The sequence below is a fragment of the Hevea brasiliensis genome, chromosome 12 (assembly GCF_030052815.1).
Source record: "Hevea brasiliensis isolate MT/VB/25A 57/8 chromosome 12, ASM3005281v1, whole genome shotgun sequence".
NCBI classification, from domain to species: domain Eukaryota; kingdom Viridiplantae; phylum Streptophyta; class Magnoliopsida; order Malpighiales; family Euphorbiaceae; genus Hevea; species Hevea brasiliensis.
Genome location: NC_079504.1, coordinates 55,697,170 through 55,706,471, shown reverse-complemented (window position 1 = coordinate 55,706,471; position 9,302 = coordinate 55,697,170). Strand labels below are relative to the sequence as shown.

The window sequence follows — 9,302 nt, the reverse complement described above, 5'->3', positions numbered from 1 at the left end:
GAATCCAGAATACCCATCCAGGTAACAGAAATAATAGTGTTTCGCTAATCTTTCTAGCATTTGGTCAATGAAGGGGAGCGAGAAATGGTCTTTTCTGGTGGCACCATTCAATTTTCTATAATTTATGCACATTCGCCAACTAGTGACTACTCTAGTAGGGATTAGTTCATTGTTTGCATTACGGATAACAGTTGTCCCACCTTTCTTAGGAACTACATGTACTGGACTAACCCATTTACTATCAGAAATTGGGTATATGATACCTACATCTAGAAGTTTTAAAATTTCTTTTTTGACTACCTCTTTCATGTTTGGGTTAAGTTTTCTTTGGTGTTCGATTGTGGGTTTACTGTTTTCTTCCATGGGTATCCTATGCATGCAAATCGAAGGGTTGATTCCCTTCAGGTCTTCTATTTTATAGCCTAATGCTTTGCTATGGATCTTAAGTTCTCTTAACAATTTTTCCTCTTCTAACTTAGACAGGCTAGCATTGATTATAACAGGATATTTAGAATTTAAGTCCAGAAATTCATACCTTAACGAAGACAGGAGAGGTTTAAGCTCTACCTGTTTGGAGTTTTCCTGGAGCTTACCTTCGGTTTGTTCTTCCTTCAAATCATCCATCTCAGAAGCCTTAACTAAAGGTAGGGGTGGAGGAGCTGCCAACTGTTGTGAACATGCTACTATTTCAATATTTTCATCATCCACTCTATGGATGTGGACAATACATGCTTCAAGAGGATCTTTAGGATGTGTCTTATGAAATTTCTCTATAACTTGTTCGTCAATTATGTCAACCTTGAAGTATTCATCAGGTTCAAATTTGTGTTTCATTGTGTCGAACAAGTTGAACTCCACTTCTTCTTCTCCTACCTTGAGGGTTAATTGTCCATTTTTTGCGTCTATTATGGCTCCGGTGGTTGCCAAGAATGGTCTTCCCAAGATGATGGGAATTTAGACATCTTCTTCCATCTCAAGGACAACAAAGTTCACTGGAATGAAGGATTTGCCCACTTTGATAGGGATGTTTTCAAGTATCCCTACAGGATATTTAATGGATCGATCAGCCAATTGCAATGAGATTGTTGTGGTTTTCAGTTCGCCGATTTCTAGTTTTTTGCATATTGATAGAGGCATTAGGCTGACGCTTGCTCCAAGATCGCAGAGTGCCTTGTCTATTTTCTTGTTACCAATGATACAGGGTATAGAGAAGCTTCCTAGATCCTTCAACTTTGGAGGCATTTGTTTTGCAGAATGGCACTGCATTCCTCTGTTAGAGCTACTGTTCCATAGTCCTCTAGCTTCCTTTTCTTTGACAGAATTTCCTTAAGAAATTTGGCATAAGATGGCATCTGAGAAAGTGCTTCAGTGAAGGGGATGTTAATGTAAAGTTTCTGTAAAACTTCCAAAAACTTCCCAAACTGCTTGTCCAGTTTGGCTTTCTGAAATCTCTGAGGAAAAGGTAGGGGAGGCTGGTATGGTTCTGGTAATTTCTTTGTCTTCCTTGCTTCCTCTTCTTGATCTTTCTTAGTTTCTTCCTCCTTTTTCTCTGCTTGGTCTTTAGATTTTTCTATGGTTTTCTCTATCGATTCTACCTCCGGTTGTACTAGAGTTTTCCCACTCCTCAGTGCAACTGCTTATAATGCTCCCTTGGGTTCATTTCTGGTTAACTGGGAAGTTTGCCAGCAGCCTTACTTGAAGAACTTGCCTGCTGAGCAATTTGATTCTCTAGCATCTTGTTATGGGTAGCAAGTTGGTCCATTCTAGAAGTTAGCTGTTTAATCAATTCATTTTGTTGTTATTGAACTGTTAGGAATCCTTCCATCATGGTTTCCATGGTCATTTTTGGTTCAAGTTATTGAGGTTGGAGAGGTAGCGATGGCTATGCAAGGTTCTGACCTCTATTCTGAAATCCAAGGGGTGCTGGAGGTTTGTACCGGGTGGTTTCTCCTTCCAGGGTTGTAAGTATTTGAATACGGATTGTTTGGCTGCCTCTGGTTGAAGTTTCCTCCATTATTCACATAGTTCATCTATTCTGTAGGTTCGTTGAAATTGCTGTATTCTGAATTCATGTACCCTTCTTCGTAGCTGCTTTTTTATTGACTTGTACCAACTGCGTTGGCTTGCATTCTTTCGAGTTTCTTTGTGAGCTAATCAAACTAAGCATTTATCATGCTCAGGGCATCTACTTCCAAAACTCCTGCAGTTCTTCTTGTATTTCCTCTTTCGTTTGACCACTCATAGTTATGATATGTAACCCTTTCTAGGAGTTCGAGTGCTTGTGGCACTGTTTTCTCCATTAGATCACCCTCTGCAGCTGAATCAAATGTGCTCCTTGTAGAGGGTAGTAATCCATTATAAAAGTTCTGCACTAATAGCCAATCTTCTATGCCATGGTGTGGACATTCCCTCTGTAGGTCTTTATATCTTTCCCATGTGTCATAGAGTGATTCTCCCTCCTTTTGTCTGAAGGTGTTGAGCTCAAGTCTCAGCTTTGCAGGTGGGAAATACCTTGCTAGAAAAGCTTGAGAGAGGTTTTCCCAGGTAGTCAATGTTCCAGCCGGTTGAGAAAGTAACAACTTCCTTGCCCTGTCTCGAAGGGAGAATGGGAATGCTCTGAGTCTTATTGCTTGATCAGACACTCCATTCATCTTGAATGTATCACATAAGGCAAGAAAACACTGGAGGTGGTAGTGTGGGTCCTCTGTTGATGAACCTGCAAACTGGGTTTGTTGGATCATTTGGAGTCATGCTGGTTTTAGTTCAAAGTTATTGGCTTCCACTGTGGGTCTAGTGACACTGGGCTAAAATCCTTGGACAGATGGAGCTCTGTAATCTCTCAAGAGTCTTGGTCTATCATTATTATCGGCCATAGTTGGGATTTCGGGATCTCCTTGATCGTGCTCTTGATGTTTCTTTTCCTTTCTGATGGCTTTCAGAGTTCTTTCTATTTCTGGATCACAATCCAAAATTTCTTCTGGCTTTGCTCTGGTCATATACCAGATCGGGTACCTGAGAGAAAAGAAAAGAAATACAACCAGTAAAATAAAATTAAATAATAAATATAATTGCCTAAATCAGCTAAATCGCCTATCGCTTGATATTACTAAAAACAAAATTCCCCGACAACGGCGTCAAAAACTTATTTCACTATTTTGCAATTACTGCAAGTGCACGTATCACTAATAAGTAATAAAGTAATAAGTAGAGTATCATTCCCACGAGGAATTTTGTTTAGCAAGTACCAATCTACACAGAAATCTTGACTGTTTAGGCTATCGAATACTTAGGGAATGAAGTTTGTTAACTTAAAACGAAATGATTTATTTGAAGCAATTCTGGAATTAAGATTTCACACTTGAATCATACTAGGGATGTTATCTCATTTATTTACTAAATTGAGGATCGTTTTCCTTGATGAAAATCAGTCCTAAGCTATCCTAGATCCTCTCTCAAGGCATCTAAGGTGTATTCTAATTAACTTGGACCCTGCTTCGTGGTGATCAAATCAATTAAAATCCTTTAAGACCTTTGACTAATTTTTAAGTTCCACAAAGGTAATAGCCTATGTCTAGGTCAGAATTCCTAAGTTTAAGATCTCGATATTCTAATGTTAATCTTCACCTTTCAGTCCTTCAATTAACATCTATAATCATAACTAAGTGGGTACCAACACATAGCATGCATTAAGACCACAAGAAATTAAATCAAGAAACGAATCTCAAATCCAATAAATAAAACTCAGTGTTCATCCATAATAATAATTACAAGAGCTACTCTCCCAAATCCAGAATAAGAAAACTACTCACTCATGGTGAATTCAGCAAATGTCATGATAAAAAGTAAAAAAATAATAAAATAAAGAGTTATGCAAAAGAAATAAAGTAATAAAATTATGTCTAAGGAGATGAAACGAAGGAACCAAAGAGAGTTTCAGCTTTGATCTTATGGAGCTTCAGCTGAAAGACTTCTTTTGGTACTGATGTAGAGCACGACAATAGCAACCTTCAGCAGTATTCCCGACGACAGTGGTCGACCTCTTTCCTAGTGTTTTCTTTTCTATTTATGTTGGTTGCCCTAGGGTTAGGTCATTTTGAGTCCGAAAGGCTTTAGGAGTCTCGTTCGAACCAGAAAACAGGAGGGGAATTCGAGTCTGAAAACAGGCTGCAGCATAGTACACGGCTCGTGTGTCACTACACGGGTCCCGCAACGTAGGGCTATGTAACTTGCTGGAGGAGTGGTCTTGTTTTGGCACAGAAAGTTACACGGGCCTGTGCCAACTACACAGGCCTGATTACATGGGCCGTGTACTTTTATTCCTATAAGGTTCTTCAAGCTTGCGCCCTGCAGAAACTTACACTGGTCCCTGCAGATTACACGGGTCTACTTACATGACTCGTGTATTTGTGTTTCTCATCGATTCTCTTGGCTTTCTTTTGGCAGGGAGTTACATGGGTCTGGTACTTGGTTTACACGACCCGCGTACTTTGTATCAGCAGCAATTCTTTGTCTTTTTACCTCTCCAGGCTTTCCTTTGCACATCCATCCTTTGGGGCTTCACTAAAACACCTGAAATAATGCACAAAACATGGAATTAAGGGCTTGTCAATAGAATTTATGAAAACTAATGAAATCAACAATTATGCATAAAAATACTTGTCTAAATGCTATGATTTAGAATATAAATGTGCTTAAAAACATCTATACAATTCAAGTGTATCATTCAACCTACTTATCATGTATAAGTGCCTATCATGTTTGTTATATGGCATGAGACTCACCATTCCATCTTATTTATATCTCATATAAATAACTTGGAAATAAACATGATTACAATCTTTCTGGATAATTTATGTCCTTATTGTGAAGTATCCTCGATTGTGAACCTATTTATGATACTTTATGCTAGAAATACTGTCACTCATATTTTTAACAACTTCAGAATAGAATTTCTAATAAAATATCAATGGACCTTTTCTATTACACATAAATATATTATGTAAATGGAAAAGTGAAAATGCCTTTTATTAATAAAAATATGTACAAGATACATACTAAATGATATGCTCTAGGACATCCTACTTACAATCTCCCACTAGCACTAGAGCCATTCATTACAATACCTTAGACCCATCTTCTCAAGATGTCGGTTTAACTGTGCTTGTGACAAAGGCTTAGTGAATGGATCAGCTGGATTTTTCAGCTGATGCTATTTTTTGCATGGCTATATCGCCTTGCCCAACTATCTATCTGATAATGTGATAGCGCCTTTCTATGTGTTTGGATTTCTAGTGAAACCGAGGTTCCTTATATCCAAACAGCTTCTTTTGCAGTATCTGATGCAGTAAAATACTCAGCCTCGGTAGTGGAATCTGCAATCATACCTTGTTTGGAACTGTTCTAACTGACTGCACTTCCATTATAAATGAACATATACCCAAAGGTAGACTTTCTATCATTGATATCTGATTAGAATTCAGAATCAGTATGATCATCCAATTGCAAGTCACCACCTCCATATATTAAGAATAAATCCTTAGTTCTTCTCAAGTACTTAAGGATATTCTTGACAGCTATCCAGCATTCCAAACCTGGATTGGATTGGTACCTACTAGTCAAACTAACAGCATATGCGATATCCGGCCTAGTACACAGCATTGCATACTTCAAAATTCCAATAGCCGAAGCATATGGAATCCTAGTCATTTTATCTCTTTCTTCAGGTGTCTTTAGAGACATTTCTTTAGAGAGGTGGATACCATGTCTCACTGGTAACAATCCTTTCTTGGAAACAAACATGTTAAACCTCTTTAACACCCTTTCCAAGTATAGACTTTGGGATAAAATAATTATTCTTTTTGCTCTATCTCTATAAATGCAAATCCCAAGATTATAGGTTGCCTTCCCTAAGTCTTTCATGGAGAATGTATTTGACAACCATACCTTTATAGTTGTCAACATACCTGTGTCATTACCTATCAACAGAATATTATCCACATATAAGATAAGAAAAGTGACAAGACTATCACTAACCTTCTTATATACACATGGCTCATCCTCATTTTTGATAAAATCAAATGACTTAATGGCTTCATCAAAACGGATGTTCCAACTCCTCGAAGCTTGTTTTAACCCATAAATGGATCGCTTTAACTTGTGCACTTTGAAACCATCTTGGGATTCAAAACCCCTAGGTTGTTCCATGAAAATGTTTTCTTCAATGTATCCATTGAGAAAAGCTGTTTTGATATCCATCTGCTAAATCTCATAATCATAGTATGCAGCTATTGCTAATAGAATCCTAATTGATTTAAGCATGGCAACAGGCGAGAAAGTCTCCTCATAGTAGATTCCCTGCCTTTGGCGAAACCTTTTCGCTACTAGCCTTGCCTTATAGGTCTCTACCTTTCCATCAGAACCAATTTTCTTCTTGAAAAACCATTTATTCCCTATAGGTACAATACCTTCAGGTGGCTCAACAAGATCCTAAACTTGATTTTTATACATGGAATCAATCTCGGATTTCATAGTATCAATCCATTTTGAGAGTCTATATCTGATATAGCTTCTTCATAGGTAAGTGGATCATCTCCATAATTTACTTCTTCATGAGTAGACAACTCTTGTTCTTTTTCATGAAGGAAACCATATCTCACTGGTAGGTGAGATACCCTGGTTGTTCAACGAGGAACAGCTGTAGATGTTTCATCAATAGGTGTAGGTTGACTAGATAGATCTATATCCATCTGATCTGTTTGGTCAGAATTCTCTAATTCCAACTCTATTTGCCTTCCTTTGCCTCCTTCTTGAACAAACTGTTGTTCAAGAAATGTGGCATCTCTACTTATCACAACCTTTTATGATGTGGGCAAATAAAAATAATATCCAAAACTATCTTTTGGATATCTAACAAATCGACCCTTTTCTGATCTAGTTTCCAATTTATCAGTGTTCAGCTTTTTAATATAAGCTGGACAACCCCAAATCTTAACATGCTTAAGACTTGGTTTTCTTCCACGCCATATCTCATAAGTTGTGGAAGATACTGATTTTGTTGGAATCCTATTCAGAATATACAAAGCTGATTCTAATGCAAGTCCCCAAAAGGAGATTAGCATATTAGTATAGCTTATCATACTATGTACCAATCCAATAGGGTAAGATTTCTACTTTTAGATACACCATTCAATTGTGGTGTTCCTGGAGGAGTCAGCTGGGAAACAATGCCATGCTCTCTTAAGTATTCATCAAATTCAATAGTCAAGTATTCACCTCCACGATCTGATCGAAGGGCTTTAATACTTTTTCCTGTTTGATTTTCTACTTCAGATTTAAATTCTTTGAACTTTCAAAGGATTCATGTTTGTATTTCATCAAATACAAATATCCAAACCTTGATTTATCATAAGTAAAGGTAATAAAATAATGAAAACTGCCTCTAGCCATTTCTTTAAATAGACCAATACATCACTATGTATGAGCTCCAAAATATTTTTAGCTCTTAGTTCTTGTCCAACAAAGGGTGATTTAGTCATTTTTCCCTGAAGGCAGGATTCACAAATTGGAGTAGGTCCAAAACCCAATGAGGATAAAATCCTCATTTTCCCCATCTTTGCAATCCTATCTTCTGCAACATGGCCTAACCTTAGGTGTCAAATATATTTTGAACTTGAGTTGATTTTCATCATGGCATTGCATTCTTTTAGATTGCTTGCATTAGATTTATATTTAACATTATTATCTAGATAATAAAGTCCATCATGCATATAACCCAGAACAGTCGAATGCACGGACTAGCTAAAGTGAGGGCGTTACAGCTTTTGATATTTTTCATACACATTCTTCACAGTCGTCTTGAAGAACAAGAGCATTAGCACAAAAAGGGAAATCCTCAGCCGAAGTTCCACAAGTTTAAAGCTACAAAAAATCTTCTTTGGTTCTTTTGTTCTATTTCTTTAAGTGGACTTTTTATGTTCTTTCATTTTATTTTCATTATGTTTGTTAAACTCACTATGAGTGAGTAATTCCTTTATTCTAGAATTAGGAGAGTAGTGCTGTAATCATTATTATGGATCAATATTGAGTTTTATTTATTGGATTTGAGTTTTGTTCTTTGATTTAATATTTTGTGTTCTTAATGCATGCTATGTATTGGTACCCACCTAGAGATGATATAAGATACTAATTCAAGGACTGAAAGGTGTTGGTTAGTGTTAAAAAATCAAAATATTGAACTTAGGAAATTTAACCTAGAGATAGGTTGAAATCCTTCGTGGAGTTTCATAATTAATCATAGATCTTAAATGATTTTTATTAGGATTAATCGCCAACAAAAGTAGGGTTTGATCCTAGTTGAAACACACCTTAGGTGCCTTGAAAGAGGACCTAGGATATCTTAAGATTAATTTCCATCAAAGCAACGATTTTCAATCCGATGAATAGACAAGATTAAAATCCATAGTAGGGTTACAGTGTAAAATCTTAATTCTGAAATTGCTTTTATAAATAGTTTAATTCAAAATTTTTTTCAATATCCAAAATAGATTTAATTCACTCTTCGTCTATATTCGATAGCCTAAACAGTTAGAATTGCTGTGTAGCTTGGTACTTGCTAACTAAATTCCTCGTGAAAATGATACTTAACTCACTACTTTATTACTTATTAGCGATCCATACACTTGCAGGGTTGAAAAACCAGCAACTAATGATGCACTATGGGCATATAGAATAACATATAAGACACTAATTGGTATGTCTCCTTATCCTTTGGTTTATAGTAAGCCTTATCATCTTCCTATGGAATTGGAACACAAAGCATTTTGGGCTGTGATCCAATGCAATTTCCAAATGAATGAGGTTGGTGAGCATAGGAAGTTGCACTTGTAAGAATTAGAGGAGATACGAAATGAAGCTTATTAAAATTCAAAGATTTACAAGGAGAAAACTAAAGCCTTCCATGACAAGATGATTTTGAGAGAGCAATTTGAAGTTGGACAAAAAATGCTTCTTTTCCATTCAAGGCTCAAGCTTTTTCTAGGTAAGTTGAGATCTAGATGGATTGATCCTTTTATTGTTACTAATGTTTTTCCACATGGTGCAGTTGAGATCCAAAGTTTAATAACAAATAATGCATTTAAGTTAAATAGACATAGGCTCAAACCGTACTATGAAGGTTTTCAAGTTTGCAATGTTGAGGAAATAGATTTTGGGGAACCACAATATCCTAGATTAAAAGAAGGTTTGAAGTCTAGCATGAGAATCTAAACAAATGCATTGCTTATGCGATGTCCTCACTTTAGGCA

The 9,302-nt window shown here is 36.6% G+C and overlaps 1 non-coding gene across 1 annotated transcript; it reads left to right on the top strand.

The window, feature by feature from the left end:
* Positions 1-2,388: 2,388 nt before the first annotated feature.
* Positions 2,389-2,495, top strand: LOC131171607 (small nucleolar RNA R71). The gene has a single exon (XR_009142267.1). It is a non-coding gene; the product is annotated as a small nucleolar RNA R71 (small nucleolar RNA).
* Positions 2,496-9,302: the final 6,807 nt, after the last annotated feature.